Raw genomic sequence first — 26,423 nt, 5'->3', positions numbered from 1 at the left:
TCAGAAAACTTACAGTTAGGCAGAATCTTACACAAAGACTTTTAATAATAAAATGATGACTATTTCATGTAGTTTATTAAATACCATACTGAAAGTGAAGAAAGAATGGTTGTATGGGTTTTCACTATTAATGTACTATTAGTATTCATCAAAGTACTGTTTCTACTGAATAAGTACTGTTTTCACACCATGGTAAATTCAAAGAATCATAAATCAAACTACCTTAACTTAGGGGTCCTGTGTGTTTGTAATATATATGGTAGGTATACCATCTGTGGTATGGATATAATTATGTATAGTATAGATTGATATTGCTAAGGAAATTATATATGTGTAACTATATATTATATAACATGTAAGATACACTATATACACATTTATAATTATCTAAAAGTACTATTCACCAAATGTTCTTTCTTTCTATGGGCTTATTGTTTAGTGGTCTATAAAATTTTCTGATATCACTCATATCCATAACACACTGTTTGCTACTCATAATTTCATTTAAATCTTTGAAAATGAACAAAAGGCTAAATATATGTCCTCATTAGATTAAGTCTACAAAATTCTTGAATTTTTATCACCTTTTTCTAGCTATTTAAGTAGTTTCACACAGTATTTGTACTTTATCTTCATTTTTCCTGATGAATATTTTGTAATGTTTGTATCTGTGATCATAAAACAAATAGAATCACAGCAGTATATGTAACTGATTTCGTGTATGATAATGTTTCACTTAATATTTGTAACTTTACTTTAATTCTAGCACTCGAAGAATATTTAATTGGGTAGAGTACTTCAAGAAAAAAACTTGTACCTAAGAGCTCATACCAATGCTTCATAAGAGTCTAAAAGTAGAACAACCAAAATGTATCACTTGATGAATAGATAAGCAAATTGTATATTCACATAATGGAACTGTTATTCATTCACATAGAAGAATTCAGTTCTGGTAAATGCCACAAGATAAATAAGTCTCAAAAATGTTCTTCTGTCTAGAAGCTAGATAGGAGAGGTCACATTCTGTATGATTCCACTTACAAGGAATAATGAGACAAAAGCATTTGCCATGCTGCCATGCCTAAACCTTGCACTTCAAGATAGGATGGGCTCAACAACCTCTGATTGAGGCTTCCAGTTGTTACACAAAGAAAAAAAGGAAACTCTACTGAGCTCTAAGCAGAAGATTCTTCCATCTTATCTCTGCAAGTCCTAGACAAAGTGGGCCCAGCCGTGGGAGCTTATTGGGGACACGCACAGTAAGTTTGAGAGAGGCAGTTCAAGCTAACAGAAAGCAACTGTCTACTTTGGCAGTGACCACAGCTGACGTCAATTGACTCTCCTCTCCACTGTTAATGATAAAAGCTCTAACAAGACAGCTTGGTGGAAATACTAAATACAAAATGTTCCATTTGGCTTTGATCATTCATGCTCACTGTGATAAGCAACATATGTCAGCAACCTTACATTATGACGTAGTAACTAATCAACTTAGATATCCTTTCCATAAAAGCTCACTTGCTGGGGAGGAAAGTGTCAAAGGACTGAACCAAAAGAATTAAGCCAGCAAAAACATGCAAAAGAAGTTTGAATTTACATGTCGCAGTGGACTTGATTCCATTTATTACTGTAGTGTGCCCAAATTCTATAGGCTTTTGGTTTATACTCTAATATCCAAATGAAATGTCTGGAGCACTCATTCTGCAGATTATGGAAAGTCTCTCTTCAGTCCCCACCGAGGATTTCTTGGGAAGGGATGGGGCTACTCAGGTTTTATTGGACTAGTGCCAGTTACGGCTTTCTTCTTGTGGATCACTTTAAGCTCTACAGATCCCTTTCTCCCTGGCCTACCTTACACATGTTGAACACTTCCCATCCCTAGCCCAGGTCCATTGTGCAGTCCATGTTTTGATTACAGGTTGAGGAAAAAGAAACAGGAATTACAATATAGCATAATAAAAGCCAACAAATAAAACATCTCAGTCATTTTCTAGGATGGTAATTGATTGTTGTCTTCTGGTCATATTCTTGGTTTTGCAGCTTCTAATCAATTTCTTGGATTCCTATGTCCAGCTGAACTCCCAGCCTCAAAACTTCTAAATAGTGTTCCTTTGGTATATGGATTTGTTACTTATCTACTGCAGCATATATACACACAGCAGACATTCATACATACACACTCACACCCACACTCACCAAACTACCTATGGATTTAATTTTCCATATCCAATATTACCATTTATTGTGTTCTATCAAAGAAAAGGTTGCCTACTCTGAGGTTCTACCTCTTGATATCAGAAAACCCTCACTGAAATTTCCACATGTCGGAACATCATCAAGATCACATCATAAATACTATATACCTTGTATTATATGATATATAAAATACATATGATATATTTGTGTATATTAAGTGATATATGATACATCATATAGGGGTAGGTAGAGAGTTCATAAACCAAACCCAGACTGCACAGGAAATACTTCAAAAAATCAACAAATGGGATCCGTCTTATTGAAAAGATTTTGCTCAGCAAACAAAACCACAATATGGAAAAAATGTTTGCTAGCTCTTCCTCAAAGGATTACTATTGATAATATATTTTAAAAACTCAAAAACAATTTGACCTCCCAAATTTAAAGACCCAATCAAAAAATGGGTATCTGAGATAAACACACATTTCTCAGATGAAGAATACAAATGGTAAATAAATATATGAAAAAGTATTCAACATGATTGGTCATTCAAGTGACACTAAAACAACACTGAGATTCCATCTCAACCTAGAAAGAATGGCTATCATCAAGAAATCAACCAATATAAAAATGCTGGAAACAGGAACCCTTTTCCATTGTTGATAGGAGTGTAGACTGGTGCCAACCACTGTTGAAATCAGTGTGGAGATTCCTTTAAAATCTAAGATTGGAGAACCCATTCCATCTAGTTCCTCTCCTTCTGGGCATCTTCCCAGAAGAATTAAAATACAGTACCAGAGTGATATATGTGCACACATGTTTATAGCAACACAATTTGTAATAGCTAATTTGTGGAAACAACCCAAATTCCCATTAACTGAGGAAAGAATAAAAAGGATGTTTTATTTTTATATAATAGAGTACTACTCAGCTCTAAAGAAGGATACACTCGAGGCTTTTATAGGTAAATGGATGCAACTTGAGACCACATTCAGAAGTGAAAAGCCAGACATGCATGTACAAACATTTTATTGTCTCCCTAGTGTGAGTAGCTGAAAGAATAAATAAAATCCAAAATGTACAATAGATATTGTAAAATGAGAAGAAATCATTCAAAAGAAAGGAGAAACTGGAGTGTAAAAGAAGAAAAAGAGGAAGGGAAAAGTAATGTGTGTGTGTGTGTGTGTAATGATAGTTATACTGCTAATTTCTCTTTGTTCATTTAGATGCTATTGTGAAAGATATTGTTTCTCTGATTTCTGTCTCAATGTTTATTATGCATGTATTAGAATGCTAGTGACTTTTGAATGTTGACTTTGTATCCAGCTATGCTACTGAATTTGTTTATTAAATCCAGCAGTTTTTTAGTGGAGTTTTTGGAGTCTTCTGTATGGAGTATCATATCTACAACCTGAACAACCTGTTGTTCAGGAGTATCATATCTACAAATAATGATAATTTAACTTCTTCCTTTCCTATCATTATTCCTTTAAGTTCTTTCTCCTATCTATTCACTCTGGCTAAAGATTCCAGGACTGCTGAATAAGATTGGAGACAGCAGACATCCTTTTCTTGTCCCTGATTTTGAAGAGAAAACTTTCAGTTTTTGTTCATTTAGTACGATGTTGGCTATTGTCTGCCATAGAACACTTGTATTATATTGAGATAAAGAACATCTATGCCAATTTTCTGTAAGGTTTTAATCACAAATTGGCAGGGTACTGCACTTTGACAAAAGCTTTTTCTGCATCTATTGAAATGATCATATCATTTTTGTCCTTGGTTCTGTTGATCTGCAGTATTACATTTACTTATTTGCATATGTCGAATCATCTCTGCATGGGACAAATCCAACTTGATCATGGTGTGTAATCTTCTTGACTATTTACTACATTCTGTTTGCCAATATCTTGAAAATTTTTGCATCTATGTTTATTAGGGAAATTAGCCTGTATTTCTTTTTCTTATTTGAATCCTGCTCCAGTTTCAGTATCAGGATAATTAATGCTTACTTCCAAGAATGAATTTGAGACTATTACTTCCCTTTCAATTTCATTAGAGTTTGAGAAGTAGTGTTGTTGGGTTTTACCTAAACTTCTTGTAGAATTCAGCAATGAATTACTCAGTCCCTGGGCTTTTCTTCATTAGTAGATTTTGAATTACATCTTTGATTTCACTGATCAATATTGGTTTATTTAAGATTTTATATCTTCTTGATTCAGCGTGGTCATTAATATGTATCTAGGATTGTGTGCATTTCTGCATTTCTTCTGCATTTTCCGTCTTATTATAATACAAGTTTGCAAAGTAGGTATAGATGATCTTCTTAATTTCTGCAGAGCTCCTTGTGATTTCACCCTTTTGATTCCTAGTTGCATGGATTGGAGTTTTTTTCTTTCCTTTTTTTTTTTTTTTTTTTTTTTTTTGATAAGGTTGGCTAAGGATTTGTCAATTTTACATATTATTCCAAAGAACCAACTCTTTGATTCAATGATTCTTTGTATTGTTTCTTTAGTCTCCAATGCATTGATTTCTGATCCAATCTTTATATCTTCCTCCCAATTATTAGCTTCTGCTACATATATATCTACATGTATATATATATATATATAATAGCCTGTTACTGTTTTTCTAGAAGTTTTAGGTTCAACCTTAATTGTTTATTTGAGCTTGCTCTGTGTTTTTGATGTGGAAATTCACTGCTATAAATTTCCCTGTTAGGAGTACTTCCTGGTATGGTGTATTATCCTTATCAACTAATTGTAGAAATTGTATAATTTTTTCTCTGATTTCATCTGTGACCCTTTGGTTGTTCAGGAGGATGCTATTTAATTTCTATGTGCTCATGAATTTCCTGTGGTTTCCTCTGCATTGATTTCCAATTTCATTGCCCTATGGTTCAGTAATATGCATGGGATAATTTCAATTCTTTTACATTTACTTAAGCATGTTCGAAAAGTTAGTATGTGGTCTATTTTGAAGAATGTCCCATGTGCAACTGAGAATAATGTGTATTCTAACTTTATGGGGTAGAACACTGTGTTGACACCTACTAATCTTTTTGTTCATAATTTTGGTTCTAATATTTCATTGTTAATTTTTTATCTAATTGATTTGTATTTTTGTGACAGTGACATTTTGAGATGCCCCAATACAATTATATCATCCTTATTTGATTTTCAATGTTCACTAATAGTTGTTTAATTTAGTTAAGTATGGTGGTATTTGTTGTGCGTATATTTATGGTTATTATATCTTCTTTGTGGATTGTTCCCTTTATGAAAGTATGACCTTCTTTATCATTTTAATCAGTCTTGATTCAAAATTCGCTTTTCTTCAAATCAAATAGCTACCCTTGCTTTTCCCAGGTTCCAGAAAAAAAGGGAGTATTTTTCCATCTTTTGACTTTCAGTCTATGAACTTATTTGTTAGTTAAATGTGTTTCTTATATGCAGCATATTGTTGCATATTGACTCTTAACGCATTCTGCCTGTCTGCATTTTTTAAAATTTTATTTAAAGAAAGACTAAGAAAAACAGAAAATAGGTAGAAATAATACATACATTCAGAGAAAAAAATAAAAAGGTAAGAAATCACTAGTTGATGTTTACATATTGTTTTACAAATAGTTATTCAAGATACAAAAATGGAACATGTAAAGTGGGAATTCAAATAATAAGACTGCAAACAGTTCTGCTCAACTGTCCAACAAAAACTTAGTAACATGGTTGTCAATCCTATACACTTAAAAATACATGCAGTTATCCATATCTTCATTTATGTTTAAACAAACTAAAGCAGGTTAAAATCATTCTGAACAAAGAATAATAGTATTGCTGAATTTCACATCATGACACTCTGTGATCAACACTAGGTACTGTAGTGTCTTTTTTAAAAAATTTAAAGAAAGACTAAACAAAGCAGAAAATGGGTAGAAATAATACATAATTTCAAAGAAAAAATAAACAGTAAGAGATCACTAGTTGATGTTTACAGATTCTCTTCTTACAAGTAGTTATTCAAGATACTAAGGTGAAGCATATAAAGTGGGGATTCAAGCAGTGAGATTGCATCCAGTTCTGTTCAACTATCCAACAAAAACTTAGAAATATGGTTATCAATTCTATACACTTAAACATACATGCACTTATCCATCTCTTCAATTATGATGACATTGAATAAACCCAAGCAGGCTAATATCACTGAACAAAGAATAATACAATTTCTGGGTTTCACTTATGACACTCCAGGATCAGCACTGGGTATTTTAGTGTCTCTTTTTCTTCAAAGTATCTGTTGAGTTCATCATGTGGCATAAGATCAGTTCTCATAAACTGTTTATAGATTCTACACACGCATGAGTCTTAACATGTATTTCTACCCTTTCTATATTAGAAGGAGAGACAAAACAAAGTAAGGCGAAACAAAGCATATTCCTATAAACACATGAAACAAAATAAACATATAAGACCATTGTACAAAGAGTTCTACCATGGTTCCTATGTTGTCTCTTGTTATCTCCAATAGAATTGGCTATATCATCAGACATAGTATAATTAAATATATCAGTACATAACACTATTAATAAAAACACAACTTTGTATATAGTATAGAACTTCAAAAACCAGCAGTTATCAAACCAGATTGTGTATCATTGAGTCTTGTCATCTTCAGTGTAGTTGCCTATACTCTCAGACTTGATACTATCAATCATAACAGTTTTGAATAAAATCTTCTCTGCCTCATTTATGTTATGCTGTTTTTTGCCATCAGTTGTCTGCTTATCTTCTTCATTCTGTTTTCTGCTCCATTCATTGAGGCCTCTCTGCCACTGTTCCTTGAATCCTAGTACTTTTCTCTCTCTCTAGAATGCCCTGCAGTATTCTCTGTAGAGTTGGATTGGTGGTTGCAAATTTCCCAAGTTCCTCTTTGTCTTGGAAGCATCTTGTTTCTCTATTAATTTCTAGAGACAGTTTAGCAGCCTATATCAATCTGGGATGGAGGTTATTTTCTTTCAGGCTTGGAATATTTCATTCCAGGTTCTTCTTGACTTGATGGTTTGTGTTGAGAAGTCTGCCGTTATTCTGATGGGCCTTTCTCTGTAGGTTATCTGTTTCTTGTCTCTCACAGCTTTTAATATTCTGTTCTCATATTGAATTTATGGGATCTTGCCTGGGTGTAGCTTTGTTTTGGTTGTAGGTGGCTGGAGTTCTGTAGGCCTCATATATCAGAATATCATTTCCTTTTTCTATGTTTGGGAAGTTTTCCTTAATTATTTCTGTGAATAACATTTGTAGTTCCATTGTTTGTACCCCAGCTTCCTCATTCACATTCTTTATTCTCAAGTTGTAGATCCTCTTGCCATCTTCTAACCTTTGTATTGTTACTACTTGTGTCATGGTTATTTTTAAAAGTTTTCCCTTTCATACTCCCACATTGCAAAATTGTCCTCCAGTTTGGATAATCTCTCCTTAGTTTCTTTCAAGCTTATTTGCCATCTTTCCATAGATTTTTTAATTTCCTGGTGATCTCTTTGAATCTGCTTCATGTATTCTATTTTTTTATATTTTTCATCAAATGGTTCTCTCCTTTGAGTTCCTCCCTTCTTCCATCTGTGTCTGCTTGAGGGGTGCTTAGTATCTCTTTTATTAACCTTCTTATATCTTGCTTTATTTGGCTAAATATTTCACTTTTGAACTCATCTATGAGGTCCCAAATATATTTCTTTATGTCCACTGGCACTGTGTCTGATATTGCATGTTTGCTGTTCTCATTCTCCTTTGTATTTACCTGTCCTGGGTCAATGTTCTCAGGGCTGGGGCCTGGGGACTTTTTCTCTTTGCTTCCTCTTCCCATCTTTTTTTGCTTCTTCCAAGAGGTCCCAGTTTCTTTCTTTGTGGGTTACAATTTTTCTGAAGTGCACTGGCTAGCACACTGCCATGTGCTAGTGAGTTGCAAGGACAGTGTATGCTGGCCCCTCCCTTCCAGATCAGTCAAGCTACTGTGGCCTACACTGTATTACTTTGCACCGCCTCCCCTCCTGATCATTCAAACTTCTGTGACTTCACTTAGTGAAACACTTAGTATGGTTAGTGTGCACCACCACTGTAGGAAATTGATTTCAGATAACCTATTGAGTCTCAACCAGGTCACGTGACCCACGCCTAGCTCACTCCACCAATCCTGTTCAGGGAGGGAAAAATTGACTGAAGTCACTGCTGCCCCTTGTACTTGCCAGTACTGCCATGTCCCAGAATGTCTGTGCAGGAGCCCCCCTATTTATGGAATGGCTCCACTCCTGTCACACACTGAAGGTTGATGTAGGCACCCTGCCAACTCAGCTCTCCGTTCAGCTTGCTGACCCCCAAACTCAATGTAACTGCACCTCCAGTGAGTCAAAGTGGTGGGACCTCGGACGGCTCAGCAAGTCGTGGCGGGACCTCGGATGGTTGTCAAGTCACCTTAATTTCTTCTTGGGATGAGAGAATTCATCTCCCTCTGTTTGGGGCTTCCCACTCTGTATTATGTTGAATTATATAATTATAATTATATAATTATAATATAACAACTGCAGCCAGTTGTTATCTATCTGCCATCTTTGCTCCTCCTCCTGTCTGTATCATTTGATTGGTGAGTTGAGACCATTAACACTGATGAATTTAACTGATACGTATTGACTTATGCTTGTCATGTTATTTTTCTTACCCACTCCTTCCTTTTTTCCTCCTTCTGTTTAATTGTGTATCTTACCTTGTGTATTCCTTCTGTTAGGGTTCATGGAATTATAATTCTTATTTTCTCTTTCCACAATGTCCTTTAAAACATTTTAAAGTGCTGGTTTGGTCATCATCAATTTCCTCAGATACTCTTTGTCGTGGAAGTATCTTATTTTTCCATCAGTTTTGAAAGACAGCTGTATGGGACACATCAATCTGGGTGGAAAGTTGTTTTCTTGGAGTATGTCACTCCAAGCTGTCTGACTTGAGAGTTTGTGCTGTCAGCTGTGATTCTGAAGAGATAACCTTTATAGGTGATTTGTTTCTTTAACCTAACAGTTTTCAAGATTCTATTCTTGTGTGGGATTTCTGGAATCTTTATTATGATATACCTGACTGTTAGGGTTTTTGTTTTTGTTTTTGTTTTTTGTCTTGGCTAATGGAGTCCTACATGCCTCACTTATCTGTATGTCAAATTCTTTTTCCCTACCAGACAAATTTTCTGCCATGACATCTGTGAACAGTTTTTTTATATCATTTGTACTCTTGTTTTTTAATTGACTCCAATCAATCGTAAGTTATCCTTCTTTGCCTCATGTAGTTGCTGCTCAATTAATTTTTCATGGTCCGTGGCTATTTTAAGGAATCTTTCTTTTCACTGTCTTGAGCCACAAGCCTGACTTCTATATCTGAGATTCTGTCCTCACGTTGGTTGAATCCACTGTGAATACTTTTTTTTTTTTATTGGTACCGGGATCAAACTCACGACTACCTGCTTGCAAGGCAGGTGCTTATGCCGCTGAGCTAAATCCCCAGCCCCTTACTGTGAATACTTTTTAATGGAAGTTTTCTTCTCCTGGATATCTGCTTGAATCTGCCTTATGGATTCCATGTCTTTCCTATTCTGAATACTCATGACTTCCATAATTTTCTTAAGCTCCTCTATTTTTTTGTCTGTATCTGCTAAGCATGGTTTTCATTTTGGATACCATCTCTGCAATTATATGAGCAATCATTTCTGATTTGATTTTTCTGGAGCCTCACTTAATTATTTGTTGTAACCTCTTTAGATAGGCCAGGTGGGTGGCTTTCAGATTGTTCCATGTCATTGTCCCCTATGTTTGCCTTTGGTGAACTAAATGTCTGGGGTTGCATCTTCTCACTTTCTTTTCTTTTTTTAGTTGAATTCCTGGAGTGATGCTTGTGAGTTGCCTGTAGTAGGTAACTTTATTGCTAGCATTAGAACACTTAGGAAATGATTACTTCACAGAGTTATCTTCCAAGTGTAACTGGATTTTGGATTTTGAGTTTGTGACAAGATCTTACATCTTCAATTTGTTGGCATTGGGAGTTGCCACCTATTAGGACCAGCTCCTGGTTCTTTGGCACTGTTCCACAGTGTTTTTTATGGCCCTTAGTCAATCTCAGTCTTCGAATACCTGAAAGAATAGCTGTTTAGAACAATTAGGTCACTTTTGACTAAAGTGGTACCTTCAACAATCACAGCCTAGAAAATGACAAACTGAAGTAACTCACTAATTTGCCACCTTTAATCTTATGAACTAGATTTGTGGTTACAAAATCTAATATAGACCAGAAGTATGTATATAAATATGATATATAAATCCATAATATGTTAGTTTTACCCTCAGGGGTTAAAATTTAAAAGGAGTTAGGGAGAAAATAGAGAGGTAGAAGAAGAGCTTGGAAGGAAGGCTAGAGGACAAAGATGGCTTCCAGTCAATCACTCTTTTGTGTGGATGACTGAGCCCTCAGCACTCACTGCCAGAGAGTGCAGCACTTCATGTCCACTGCTCCCCTCTGCTGCTGCATCTTTCTGTCAAGGCCTCTGGGGTTGCCAGCACCGTATATCCACAGGTTTGAATTGCTTTACTCATGGAGTGAGTCCTGTCTCAGGAAGAAAGTACCCCTGGCTGTTTCCTTCCTCTTTGTTAAAGTTTCTCCCTTCACTCTCTCTGTGGGATTCACAATGAACCTCAGATCCTTCCTGGGTCCTGGAGACCTACTTCCCTCTCTCTTTTCTCCCTGACATTGCTATATTCCAGCATCTGGATAGTGACTCTCAGTGAGTCTCTTTTGCTGCTGCTTACCATTCTGCCATCTTGATGCCTCCCCTACATTTTCTAAAAGAACTCAAGTTGACCATCACAGCAAATTTAGTTCACATTTGGCTGGTTTCAAGGTAACAGAGCATGCTGGAAGACTCTGACGGAGGAAAGATGCTCAGGTGATGGCAGCCAGAAACCAGAGCTATACATTTTAGCAATAATTCCTCCTTCCTCCCCTACCCCCACTTCCCTGGGTAACTACTATCCTGCTTTCATCTTTGTGAATTTGACTATTTTAAGAACTTCATATAAATGAATCATATATTTGTCCTATCATACCTGGCTTATATCACTTAGCAGGCTCATCCATGTTGTAGAATTTATCAGTTTTATTTTTGTTTAAGGCTGAAAATGACTCTATTGAATGTTTGTGTCACATTGTATATTCATTTGTCTTAGTTACTTTTCTAGTAGCTGAGACAAAAATTCCTGACATCCAAGGTTAAAGGAAAGGTTTATTTAGTTCACAGTTTGTGGAGGTTTTAGAACATAATTAACTGGCTCCGAGGCAGGGTGATGTGGCAGAGAGACAGTTCATGGTGGAAGAAGACTCCAAAAATAACAGGCAAGGAGGAGGAGAAGACAGAGACATGCCTCTTTCTGTCCGTATATTGTATGCAGCCTATGCACCCTAGGGCAGGTGTAGCACTCATACCCTTAATCCCAGCAATGGATCTTGAATCAATCACAAACTCTAGATTCACTCATCTCCAAAAACTCCTAAGACTGCATGAGGCTTTAGGGAGATATTCAGACACAACCCCTAAAATCATTCATCAGTTGGTGGACATTTGAGTTGTTTCTACTGTTTTTGCTTTGGTTTTGGTTTATGTTTGTTTTTGTTTTAAGACAGTCTCACTACGCAATGCAGGCTGGACTTGAAGTCACTTATGAAGCTCAGATTTGCCCTGAACTCACAGTAATCCTCCTGCCTCATGTGCCACCATTCCTGGCTTGTTTTTGTCTTTGGACTTCTATGATTAGTGCTGTTATGAACACTGTACAACTATGTTTTCAAAGTCTTATTTTAACTTTTTTTAATAGAATTGTTGGATCATGTGGTGATTTTATTTAATTATTTGAAGAGCTACCGTACTATTTCCTGTTGGAGTTTTTACAGTCCTATCATCATTGCAACAGGGTTCCAATTTCTCCACATTCTCCTTAACATGTCTTGTTATACGGAGTTATCTTATTTGTTTGTTTTTGCTCATAGCCATGTTAAGGTGTGTGAAGTTGTACTGGTCAGCCTTCCCTTTGCTGAGATATTATATCTAACCCCCACAAATTAAATGGGATGTTTACTTTGGCTCACCATTTCACAGGTTTCAGTCCACGGTTGTTTGCTTCATGGCAGAAGGATATGAAGAAGCAAAGCTGTCTACTTCATGGAGGGCAAGAAATAGAACAGGAGAGAGCACAAGAGAGGAAGGCGCCAAGGGCCAGATATAGTTCCCAAGATCACATCTCCATGGCTTACCCAAACACACCCAGAAATATGCTTTACTAATCTCTCAACTCAGTCAAACTGACAACCAAGATTAGCTGTCAAACATATGGTAAACCATTGTGATGACTTGCATTTCCCTAGTTATGTTGATGTGATGTTGATGATGTTGAACATCTTTTCATGTACCTGTTGGTCATTTATATATCTTTCTTGGAAAAATGTTTACTCAAGTCCTTTGCCTATTTCTGAATTGCAGTATTTTGTTGACTTGCAGGATATATGTATATTTTTAACTCCTCCTCCCACTATTATTTCTTTATTACACAAATTATTTGCATGTATCTTTCGCCCATTTTTCACTCATTTGATAGTATAATTTAATGTACAAAAGTTTTTATGTTTAACAACATACAAGTTATCCACATTTTATTTTATTTTATTTTATATACTTTTGCTATTTTCTAAGAAATCATTGCTAAATCCAATGCCAGGATATTCTCATTTTATTTTTAAGAATTTTATCATTTTTGCTCTTGTGATCCATTTTGAGTTAGTTTTTGTATACTGTGTGAGGTAAAGACCCAATTTTACTCCTTGTGTGTGGGTATCCAATTTATCCTACATTTTAAAAAGATTGTCCTTTTTCCATTGAATGCTATTGACACTCTTGGGGGAAAAAAATCACTTGATCATGTATTCAAGGATCTATTTATAGGTTCTTTGGCTTATTTCATTTTTGTATGTCTGGATTCATATCACAATGTTTTGACTATTACAGATTTTAGCAAGTTTTGAAATTTAAAAATATGAGCCCTTTAGTTTTGTTTTTGTTTTCAAGATTGTTTTGACTATTCAGGGTGTCTTGAGACTCTGTGTGAGTTTTAGAATGTGTTTATCTACTTCTGCAAAATGAAATACTGTTGGGGTTTTGATACAGATTTCATACTTAAGTGATCGCATCATTTTTTAAGTTAAAATGCTATGAGCTTCAATTACAGAAACCCTAGTTCCAACACAAGAGGCAGGATGGACCCCAACATGAACCTGACTTCTCTTACTATACCGTTTCCTTGTGTCTTCCTCTGTGTCACTCATCCTTATGCTCACATCCCTCATAGTCATAAGCGGGTGGCCATGGACACTGGGACAGCACTAGGGCAGCATGCTTCCTTCTTTACGCTCAGCAGTTTGGAAAGAAAAAAATCTTCTCCAAATACAGAAGAGAATGTAGTCTCCACAAACTAATTGCACCAATTTAAACTAAATGTGTATCCAATTACCAGTAATGGTAAAGACACACATTGATTAGCTTGATTTCTGAATTAATTACAGACAAGATGATGGAATTCCTATAACTGGATTAAATAAATCAGATTACAACATTGGCAGTAAAGATAAGGGCAGCTTTCTGAGTTGTACAGGGCTAGAACAAATGATTAATCAAAACTATGGTTCTATTGGAAAATCAGAAGATGAGGATAGAGGTTGGGTAGTTCATCAGTATACCTGGGATGTCTACCTCCATAGTAAAAATATATGTACACCCTTAAAGGGGACAATTCCAAATATTATGATATGTTAATGGAAAACACTATTTTAGTCTTGAGGTGATTTTATTCAGTTGTCTTTGTTACTTTTCTCTCATTACTGCGACAAAATACCCAACACCCAAAATTAAGAAAGGAAAGGTTTATTTAGCTTACAGTTTTTGGAAGTTTCAGTCCATAATCATCTGGCCACAAGGCAGGGTGGCAAGGCACTGGGGCAACACTTCAAGGCAGCAGTCAGAGAAAAAGGGGGAAAATAAGCCTCTTCTCCTTCTTATGTTGTACACAGGCCACCACCACCCCACTTCAGGGCAGGTGTAGTACTTACAAAAATGTCTGTGCAATCCTCTTACACAGGATAAGCATATGGGCAAAATAAGGATCATGTCTCCCTGCTAAGTCTCTCAGTTAAACTTCTAAACTTCTCAAGTTGACACAATGAATCAACCATACTATTAGTGATAGCAATGGATTATATAAAAATACTGAGAAATTCCTAAAGAGATCCAACAAGCTCTAAAATCCTGAATACAACTCAAGTGGAACAATACTTATAGCTCAAACTTAAGACATAATATTTTTCCCCACAATATGAGTGTGACGTATGATGGCAATGATAGTGAACTTGTGCGATACTTTAAATTTATCACAATTGCATTTTCTCATTTGAACATGCTTATAAAGTCACAACTCAGAAAATAATTCTGCCCATTTGGGTTTTTTTAAAAAACTTTCTTTTCCTTTTTTATGGAAATATTCAGCCTTCTTTGATGCATTCTGCTTCAGAAAACTTGTTAGGACAAGGGATGGAGGAAAAAGTGGTACCTGCAAATTTCTATTAGAAAAAGTAAAAATGATCAATCATTTTGGCAGTTCCTAGATAAAACAGTCTCAAGTGGCTATTGATAATACTTTTTCTTCTTTGTGAAATAATTTATGCCTCTAAAATTGGAAGGAATACCAAAATGTTTTTAATTAACTTTATTTTCAGATATAATTTAATCAAAAATATTTTTAATTTTTGAGTCAGATAAGCCAGTATTTTGTTAGAAAAAAATCAGATTAAAATACATCAAAAGCATTCACCTTAACATAAATTGATTATGAGTATGATGCCAGTAAAAACTCGATTGCAAGAGTTACAAGGAACAGAGAGGAAAGGGAGAGGCAGGAGATGAAAACAATTAAATAACGTACATGCATCAATGTAATCATGATGTAGTGTAAATATGTGCTACTAAAAAAGAATAAATTTTAATAAAAATTTTTTAGCCATGTCAGATCACACCAATTGATCACTGTGTTTGCTCTGCTGGGTTTTATTTTGCTTTCATCCCATTCTTTTCTATTTCTCCATTTCACCCTTTTGGAGTGGAAATGTTTATCTTGTGCTATTGTACATGTCAGCAATGTTTAACTTTTTTTCAGGTGTTTGCAACTAAAAGTTTACTTTGAATCTCAAAGATTTTGGACCTGGATTTTTTTTAACAATGCTAAAACTGATAAGACTTTGGCAATGCTTAAAGATGGACTAAAGTGCATTTTGCATAAAGAGATGGGCATGGGTCTTTGGGTGACCAGGGGCAGAATATTATGACTTAGATCTAAAATAGTTCCCAAAGTCTCCCATGTTTAAAAGGTGACTGGATAACAAGGATTCTATAAACCCACTGATGAGTACAGTTGGATAAATATGCTTTTAGGAAAGGGGGTCTTCTTGAAGCTGGATCATTGAAGGTGTGACCTGGAAGAGTATATTCTTGTTCCTGGTTCCTCTCTTTCTTTCTCTGCTTCTTGACTTCCAGGGGCTGAACATCTTTTTATGCCATTCACATTTCCCATTCTGCTTTTGCCTTGGAACCAGCCAGTCATGGACTGATACTGTGAGTCAAAATAAGTTTCTCCTGCTTTAAATCATGGATGTCAGGCATTTTTCAATGAAAAAGTGACTAAAACACCCCTCTGGAAAGATCCATGGTTCGACAGTCATATCTAACTTCCAATTCATCATTTAATTGGTGGGTACAAAATTCTCAGAATATTTATTTTCCATAAACTACAATAAATCCCTTTAAAACATTTTCTACACCTGTTGAAAGACAGTTATACAAAAGATCAAAACTTTAGATTTAGAAAATAAAAAATTATAGTGGATTTGTAGCAACCTAAGACAAGTTAGGGCTGCAGAGATTTTGTGGTACGTGCACCTTAAGTTAACTTAGATCTCTGTATACTACAAACCAATACTTTTTCCATAAAAGCATATAATCCTGATAACCAATTCATATATTCTGCTGAAGAGCAGAGATCTGTGTCTCATGGCTTCAAAGAAAAAATGACTGAGCAAAGATTTGGGGCAGAATTTTCAGTTAATACTTCATTGTAATTATTCTTTTGCTTCTTATGGATGTTGCTTTATTTCTGCCATCATTGAAAACACCTCAGTTTCCAGTAAGACGCTGCAAAAAGGGTGAGCCACCAACATCCCAGCTGACCAACGGTCCAGCCACAGGACATCTGTGAAAATATGAATGTTAAATTCTGGTTTCCAATTTCCAACTTCAATTTTAGTTGAATAAATTCAAGTTTTCAGTTTTTCCTATCCATGCAGTGGTTATATGTCTTGTTGAGCTCAACTTTTAAAGTAGAAACTCCAAGAATAGTTTGAACTAGTGAGCCAGGCACTAAAATAAAAATATTTTACAACATAACTCCACAAAATAATAATTCCCTAAATCTCTGTGATGCAGATTTAATAAAACAATGCAAACAGCAAGTAAGCAAGGTCCTCAAGAAAGAAACACTTTTTTCCCAGAAGGGTTAAGACTCTTGTACTATAAAAAAAGATCTACATTCAAAATTTTGACACATTCTGGATAAATAAATCCTCAAAAGTTTATTCAGAAGACTATATATGTTCATTATTCCCCGAGTACTCAGAAATCTTTTTTTTTTTTTTTAATCATACGGGGAATCAAACTCACAACCTTGCATTTGTCAAGCAGGCACTGTGCCGCTGAGCTATATCCCCAGCCTGAATTCTCAGAAATTCTATAATTTTGCATTTTGTCAAAAGTTTTCAGGTTTGTATGTATGTTTAGGAATACTGAGTCTCAGTTTTAGATTTGGGGCCATTTCAAGGGATTATTGGTGGAAAACAATGAATATAAAACCTAGGGAATTTTACATATCATTCCAGATTTTCTATGTGCATGCAGCAAATTGCACGTTTTCTGCTCAGATTACCTTCTTCCTTCTTCCTCCTGTCAACTTTGTTGAGCTCCTCTATCAGCAAATGCTGAATTAATGACTTAGGCATAATTAGTTTGCTTGAAAGACAAGACCAGAAGACATTGGTTACCAGGTGGGAAAGTGATTTGTGAAGGAGAAAGGTAATGCAAATTGTATTAAGGAACAGATTGACACTGTGACAAATGGAGCTCATTAACACACCATGGATAGGCCTCCTGGTTTACTGGGACTAATATTGGTATTGTGTGCTTCTTGCAATATATGTACCTTACAGTAGATGGTTATTAGGTTTACTTAGAATGATATAAAACCTTATAATTTGTCTTTGTGCTTGATAAGATTGCATTAAAAAACATTTATAGACAGAATTCTATAGTATATGTTCTAGCATAGGTAGACTTATTGACCATTGCTATGATTTGTGTGTCCCCAAAAAACTCAAGTATTTGAAACCTAATTGCCAATGCAACAGTGTTAGGAGGTTGGAACTAGAAAACGATGACTAAGCTCTGCCCTCATAGTGAATTAGTATCAATAGGATGGAATGACTTCATTTCTGCAAGAGTAAATTTGTTACAAAAGTGAGTTCAAAACATTGTAGGACTTGAGAGCTGTTAATAATACCAGTATGGATATCTTTCACACCTTGTCATCTTCAGAGTAGTTGCCTCTACTTTTAGGGTTGATACTATCAAGCATACCAAATTCAAATAAACTCAGCCAAGGCAAAACCGCGGTCTTATGAATTGGATTCAAATAAGATCAGTCATAGTAAGACAGAGTAAGTAATACAGGATTTCAGTTTAAGTTAATAGGAAATTAAGGATAGTTACCATGGAATAACCTGCTATTTTGGGGTCAGATGTCTGTGCCCTCAAATCTGATATGAGTGGACAGACCAGAATAAATTAAAATCAAACTAAACAGGGCGATAAGACTACTATGTCTTTTAAATCCTGATACACTATTAATAATGACCTCTGCCTTTTTTTATAGTGTATCAAAGCTATCTATACTAAAGATTATAGCTTACCATCTCTGCCTCATGTCTGCTACTCCACTTTACTGCTATAATTTGTCCAGCTTACTCCCTCATTCCACTGTCTGCCCCATTCATTGAGGCCTCTCTGCCACTGTTGCTGGAATCCTGGTATCCCTTCCTCTCTTGTTTTCAAAGTTGTGTTTTTATAAAAATAGCTATGTAATACTATGCTTAACTATATTAAGCCCAATGATGTGGACAAATCTATTAAAAATAGCAAGAGAAAGCATAGTAACTATGGTAGATCACCTAATATTGTGATCTTATGTGTCTTTTTCATTGCATGTTTTTCTAGGAATTTGTTTTCATGTCTTGTTATGATTTGTTTTTCCTTATAATATAGAGAGGATAGATATGCATGTAGAAATTCACACATGAGAAGATTTTTTTAAAAACTATTTACGAGAACAGATTATATAATACAAGATGTAATGAACAGATACTCTGAAGAAGAGACACTAAGAAACCTAATGCTAATTTTGTAGCATTATGATATAAAATCTAGCAATACTATTATTCACTGATCAGAGTGATATTAGTCTAGTCTCTTAAGTTCAATTTCAGCATATGTAAAGATAAGGACAGCTACTACGAAGAGAATGAGAGACACTATGGTGGTTATTATTGTCTTCCCCAATGTCAGATTTTGAAGACCTAAAAGGCCTTCACTGTAATGATTTGATTAGCTCTATAATATGCAGTAAGTATTTGATGTGCGTGAAGATGGGGACAAGAAGAAACTAGAGACAATTAGATAAACAGTGAAGATCTCCAGTCGACTTGCTTTGAAATCTGTATTTCTTTAAATTGTTTTTTTTAACTCTTTTGTTCTGTTTTGATATATTTAATCTTGCCCTCTTTAAGATAAGAGGCAAGTGTCTAGGACTGATAACCATATTACTGGGTTTTTGTTGGATCATTGAGCAGAACTGTTGGCAGTGTCACTATTTGAATGTCATTTTACATACTTTAATTTTGTAACCTGAACAGCTATTTCTAAGATGACAATGTGCAACTTATCAACTGGTGATTTCTTACCGCTTATTTTTCTGTAATTCTGTATTATTTCTACACTTTTTTTGTGTTTGTTTCTTTCTCTTTAAGTTAAAAAAACAGTGAGTTCAGCCTTCTGTTGTCCTCCATGGCCCTTATACCTTCTGCTATTATATGACACAGCATGAAGGCCCTCAGCACATGCCAGGGAAATACTCTAAACTTTCCAGCCTTCAGAACTAACTCAGAAATCTCTGTTCTTTACAAATTACTCAGTCTCAGGTATTGTTACAGCACTATAAAATGGCCTGAGATAGATACATAATTACAGACAAGATTTAATAATCTATTTTGCCTAGTATAAAATATAAATATTATCTGTTCTTTGACTTAACTTATTGAAGAAACAAATACAATGATATATATAAAACCATCTGTAAACTCTGAATAGTTACATAAAGATTTGTTTTTACCTATAGCAATGATAATTGTGTTCCCTGGCTTTGTTATCTAGGTTATAAGGACAAGATGTTGAGTTGACAAATTAAGGCTTTTCTCTCCCAAGTTTGAGGATATCAGGCCAAACAGCATCCTTTAAAACAAATCTGCCTTTCCTTGATTTGCCTCATAAAATCTGTTCCCTTGGGGAAGGCCTGACTTTACCTTGTAGAAAAAAACAAAAAAGAGGGACAATTGGTCCAATGCAGCCAGAAGGCTTTGAGACTTGATGTCCCTTTGTTTGCTTCACTTCCTGCCAAGAGGGCAGGTGTGAGGATCCCTGGGGCCCAGGAGAACAGCCTGAGATCCCAGAAGAGGGGGTACAGGAGCAGAAGGGAACAGGAGCCCCAGGCAGGTCCCAGCTGGGAAATAACATGAGTCAAACCAAGAGCACTGCTCACTCGCAAATCAAAGAAAAACTCTCTCTGGGGAAGTTGTTGGGAGCAAACTGGATGCTGGCCAAAGAAAAATATAGAGGATCATACACTTCCATTGAAATAAATCCACTAAGAACGCAGACCCATTTTCCTTAATGAGAAGATGAGGTTGGCAGTGCTGCCTTGGCCTCTCAGGACTGTCTCACTCCTTCCTCATAGCACATTTTGCAGGACAAAATTGTGACTCCTCACACACATGCCTCATTTCATCAACTACAAGAATTCATATTTAGGGCAGGGGTTTAGCTCAGCGGCACAAGCACCTGCCTGGTAAACACAAGATCATGAGTTTGACAACAGGTACCCCACCACCACCAAGAAAAGAATTCATATTTACTGTATGAATTGAGCTGGATCAAACTTGAGAGCCACAAAAAGAAATCAGGTCATTTTCTGAACACATGTCGTGAGCTCTGCTGAACATGTACAGGGTTTGCCTCTAAAGTGAAGAGACAGACTTCTTGCATAGTTGGTGGAAACAGATCAGTTGCTTAGTTTCATTTCAAAGCTTATTCACACCAACCCCATTGTGTAGCAAATGTTGTATATTTCATTGAGACAAAGTACCTGAGGGCATCAAGAACCTGCCTCATCACCTTTGGCTTAATTTTCCCCTTTCAGGCTAAAGATCATCTCCTCTTACAAATGAGGAAAGAGAGGCAGGCAGCTAAGTGATGAAACTAGGATTCAAACTCCAATGCACTGCATCTCAGAGGGTGCTGACCACTAGGAAATCTCTGTCACTGGAAACCAGAGGACCTAGAATACCAGGCCACTGAGTCCTTTGACCTGAGAACTCCATCCACACAGATCTGAGAACACAAAAATAGTAACACCCTGACCATCAGCAAGGGAAACTAGGGGCTCTTGACTCTGACATGATGTTGAGGCTCAGGAATCTGCTCATACAAGTTCTGGGCTCTGGGCAAAAAAGCTTCTAATGATTGACTTCTCGTCTCCATCCAAAATTTCCTGTTTCTTGAATATATTCATTTTAACTATCTGCAGTTAGCTGATGTTCCAAAAGGCATTCCAAAATTCAGGATGCAATGACTGTGACCATCTGTGTGTGATCTTCTGAGTGGGCGAGACTACTGGGCCACGGGGTTGGTCAGAACACTCCAACTACAGGTGAAGCTGTCACCAGAAGAACAGAAGAACAGAAGAGGTGTAACAAGGAAAAGAAAATGGATGATGGATGGGCAAGGCAGCAAAGTCTACCATACTTATTGGTGGCTCAAATACATATAGTCTTACTCCTATTAGCCAGTAGGAAGGTGGCCCAAACCTAAACATAGTAATAAAAGGAACAGGGGCTGGGATTTAGTTCAGTGGTGTAAGCGCCTGCCTGGCAAGTGTGAGGTTGGGAGTTCAATCCCCAGTACCAAAAAAAGAAATAAAAGGAACAGTACATTTCCTCATGTGCATCCAGTAGAAGATAATTCCATTCATCCTTTCTTTTTAACTACCTTCAATGCTGATGCATTCATTTATATTTTTTCTTAGATAACTAAAGACTACAAGTACATGTTTAGAAGGAGTTTGTTCAATCTTAGGGGAATGATCATTTGCCATTTTTTACCAGATTCTGTTTTCTACAGCTCCCTGACCCTCTTCGAGCTACAGTTAACTATGTAACATGGCTGAGCCAAGAGTCCTCTTCTGCTGAAGAAACTGGACAGAGGGAGATTTGTGCTGTGGGTGGTGGGCAGCTGCTACGGTTTGGATATAGTTTGACTGTGACCCTCAACGACTTGGATGGAAGGAAGCTTGGTCGACAGGATGGTGGTGTGAGAGGTGGTAAAACTTTTCAGACCTGGGGCCCAGTGAAGATCATTATGTCACCAGGCGGAATCAATTTAGGAATTAGCCTATGAGTAGTTCTGTCAGGACCCCCGTGTTTGCTCCTGTAGGCTCATGTTGTTACTGAAAGATTAAGACTGGCCCCTCCCCCACCTCTGGCTCCCCATCTTACCAATGTGCTCTTTTCCATCACGTTCCATCATGACATCCTCCTTCATGTTGTGACACAGCTAGGGCAAGCATGAGCAAGGAGGTGGTCCTGAGAGCTGGCTCCATGCTGTTTGCACATTCAGCCTCCAAAATTGTGATACAAAAAACATCTGTTTTTAAAATAAAGTATCGCTGGGGATTTAGCTCAGTAACATAAGCACCTGCCTGGCAAGAGCAAAGTCATGAGTTCGATCCCCAGCACCAGAAAAAAAAAAAAAAGCTAAAATAAAGTATCTATTATCAGGTACTTCATTATACCAACTGAAGACAGAATAAGATAGCAGCCATGCCCAGTTCACAGGGCACCACTACTGAGCTGGCATTGGCAGTGCTAGCCTTTAGACTCAGGAAAGAAAGACTTATACTAAGGCTCCAGTTTAGAGCCCTGACCTACTTCTCATTTTCTGTGCCTCTCATTATGGAATAAACATCCTACAAAGCAAACAGAATGTGTCTGCTCCAAGCCTGACTCCAACTTTTTTACTATATTTATTTCAAGCACACGGGTGCCCTGAAATCTCTCCCAGATGACCTCAGAGTCATTTCAGGAACCTATGTGATTCTCTTCCCTGTGTCTGTCTTCATACCATTCATACCTCTAGACTCAAAGAGAAACTAAGATGATTTTTGCAGGGGATGTAGCTGTTGGCTATACACCAGGCTAACATAATAAGAAAAGAGGGATGTGCTCAGTGTTGGGGGTAGGGGCTGGTGCTCCTGTGACATTAAGAAGCCCAAAATTCTCAGGCTGTACCTAATCTCTCCTCTGATTATAAAGCATATTTGTCAAGAAAAGAGGATATGACATCTTATTTAACAAAGTATCTACTTGGTTTATGATTTTTAACTTTTTCATACACATGTGATATTGGGCTTCCGTTGTATTCTTGACACGAATTCTGTAGTTGTTGGAATGTGGTTTTAGCCCTTCATTTCAGAGGCAAGAGAGCTTTTGAGTCGTTCAAGCTTTGCTGGCATGCTCTCCACCTGCCTCATCCTCTATTGCAGGTTCCCTAAGTCTCATTTTCTCACCTTGCTAGTAATTAATTCCTTTTCAGCAATGTTCTTGCTTAAATCATTCAAAGTTGAGTTCTTTGCATGCAACTACATATACCAAATGGGGGGAGATCTTCAATAGGCCATGAATTAGATAAATGGCATGATGCCAGCTAATATAAGCCCTTCTTCTCAGCTAACTGCTTCTATCTAGGCGCTCTGAAAAAGTTATCTTTATTTCTTGAAAACTCCAGGCTTTCTAGTACTCACACGATCCAGGGAGAGTAAGTTGCTCTCTATAATCACAGCAACAGTTAAAGGGCCTCTGGGGACTATAACCTGCACAGCTGCAGGTCTGGGAAGTATTGTTCTATTTCCAGCCCAGGCCTTAAGCCTGAGCCTTGTGGGACTTTCATATAAAGGATCACTGTCCAATCATAGTTCTAGGTAACTCTTCTCTGGGGATGTTTCAAAAACCAAAAGTTGGGAAGATTTAGATAACTAATAAAAAAGTATTTTCAAGAGCATATCGTGCTTTGGTAGGGGCCTTAAAACTCAGATTTGAGCAAAAGTATTAGACTTTTCACCATCTTGTGCCATGAATCAAAATAGATCGCCATCTGATTCATCATAAATTGTTCTATAATTATAAATTACACACACACACACACACACACACACATCTCTATGTAGGGAAAAGCCAAAGATAATCAAGATAGTCACCCATATATTCATCGTGATTATTGACTAGTAGCAAGTTTATAGATAGTTTTATTTCTAATTATTTATATTTCACTTTTCAAAACTAAATAGATTTTAATTTTATAGCTAGAATTCATCAAGCATGAGAAAGAGAACAAAGAGAATGAGCAAATTTCAAAACTGAGAGTTTAAGCTTTATACACAAGTCCTAGATTAAGGCTCGTGGGTTTATTTCAATAGGACACAGCCAAAATCTCATCAGTTTCATTTGTTGAGTATATGAGAATTATAACATGCTCAAATCAGCCCCCAGAATCATCCTCTTAATCATGAGCTAATATTCCCTTGTAACAAAACTGTATCTGTTTTTGTGTCAGTTGTGTTGGCTGGAGTACGTATCTTTCCATTCTACAGAGCTTTGTTGAGAATTCTTGGAACCACTAAAACATACTTCTATTGAACTCACAATAAAAAGCCTTTTTGCCAGTTCTCAGAGAAGTTGGAAGTTAATTTGAAACTTAGACTTCATTTTTCCTTCCACTCCAACTTTAGTGACATCCTCACATATCTCTCAAAGACAGTCATTTTTGTGATCATTTGATCAAAGTTAACATGTTTGGAATGAAAAATTATTATTTTATAAATCCCCCACCTAAATTCACCTCATTATCTGTAGGGAAGAAAAGCCAGGATCCCAAATAAACTGTTTTTCTCCAAAGGAAAATCTATAGTCAGGCTTCTAACATTATGAAGTCTGAGGATTCTCCACTTGGCACTATTTGGAAGGACAATGAAAGGTTAAAAATGAGTTCCCTGTAGAAAATAAGCAAGCTCAATGATAGAGGGCATAAGAGAAAGCAACTCATTTTCAGTTTCCTTTAAACAGAAAGAGCTGGAAAGAGCTGTACAGGGAAAGAAACCAGTAAAGAGCTTGCTTTTGGCAGCAGACACACCAGAATACAAACCTCAGTCTCATATGTATTAGCCTTATTATGTTTTGAAGACCTCATTTAATCTGCATCCTCATTTATAAAATGGAAATTACAATAGTACCTTTTTATAGTTTCATTTTGTGTTCTTTTCCACTTTTGTTTTTCTATTTCGTTTTAGAGGATTAATTTTGATATTATACTACACTTATTATACCACAGCATAGTTCTCAATAAACATTGGCGTGCAAAAATCTATCAGGTGAATATTTTCTTCCTGCCAGTGGGGAGCATGTAACCTGAACCAGATTTACTGCTCTGCCTCGAGTAACTTAAAAATCAGATAAAACATATGAAACACAGATTTCCAAGATAGCAGACATCAGGCAACAAAGAACAATGATCTTTGGGAGACGAGAAATAAGTAAAGTGAGCCTTACAATTGCCCCAGATTACTAACTGAAAAGTTTCCAGACCTCAGAGCAAGGGAGGAAAACCAGGTGCACCCTGGCCGTCTCTGCATCGAAGTGACAGAGTTGAGAGTTTGGAGAGATCAAGAAGGTTGATCTGAATGCTGTTAATTTCATTTATGTGTAAGTGAAAAATAAGTAATTCTTAACTAAAAAACCTTTAGAAAGTCACTATAGAATTATTTTTAGTAGCAAAAAAATGAAAGTAAAACCATACCATTAAATAATGGTCTGGATAAATATGCTATGGAGCATCCATACAATAGAATATTTGCAATTGTTAGAGTGAAGGATGTCTTTAATGAAAGATATTTTCTCAAAGATACCAGTTCATTTCAGCTTGTGATTTGTGTTCCTTGCAGTTTAAATTAGAATTTCTTTTTGCACGTGCACGGATGAAAGGGAATAAGAATTGTATACATACATGCTCACGCGTGCTTAAAGATGCTCTGGAAGGATGATAAAGTTGGAGAACAGTGAAAAAGAAGGGAGGCAAAAGAGGAAGCCTCTTAAAAAACAACTGAACATCTATATTGGTATCTTTACTTTTAAAAAATCTTAAAAACTCTGCCTGAGAGCTCAGAGAAAATGTATTTCTGCTGATAACTCTGAGAAGATGCATTTATTCAGGAATTTGAAATTAAAACTGTCAAACTTCATATCTTCCACAAACCATAACAAAAAAATAAACTATAACTGAACTTCAAAGATAGAAATTCTGACTTTTCAAGTGATATTTTATATTTCTGACTGAATTACACAAAGCTCACTTCAGTTTTAGTTTTCTAGTGCATCATGCTGACTTTAGTCTTATAATGCCTTTATAACGTGGACTAAAATCATTAATAACTTCATAAATTTTTGTTGCTAGCAGATAATCATCAATAATTAAAGACATCTGAAAGACATGTATTTATTCTTCTCTTTCTCTGTTTTTCTCCCTCTTTTCTGTTCTCCATTCTTTTTGCACAAACATTACACAGTGAATGTCAAAATCCCTGGCAGGCAAATAAAGCACATAATTATTTTTTCAGTAATAATTGGCCCACCCAT

At 36.2% G+C, this 26,423-nt stretch overlaps 1 pseudogene; it reads right to left on the bottom strand.

Moving 5' to 3' along the window:
- LOC100724204 (sorting nexin-2-like) overlaps positions 1-26,423 on the bottom strand; it is a 95,673-nt pseudogene that overhangs the window by 62,533 nt on the left and 6,717 nt on the right.

Source organism: Cavia porcellus, unplaced genomic scaffold (genome assembly GCF_034190915.1).
Source record: "Cavia porcellus strain 051 isolate PalLab524CR breed Dunkin Hartley unplaced genomic scaffold, mCavPor4.1 scaffold_30, whole genome shotgun sequence".
In the NCBI taxonomy this organism is placed as follows: Eukaryota; Metazoa; Chordata; class Mammalia; order Rodentia; family Caviidae; genus Cavia; species Cavia porcellus.
Note: the sequence above shows the minus strand (reverse complement) of the source record. Positions and strands in the feature narration are given on the sequence as shown.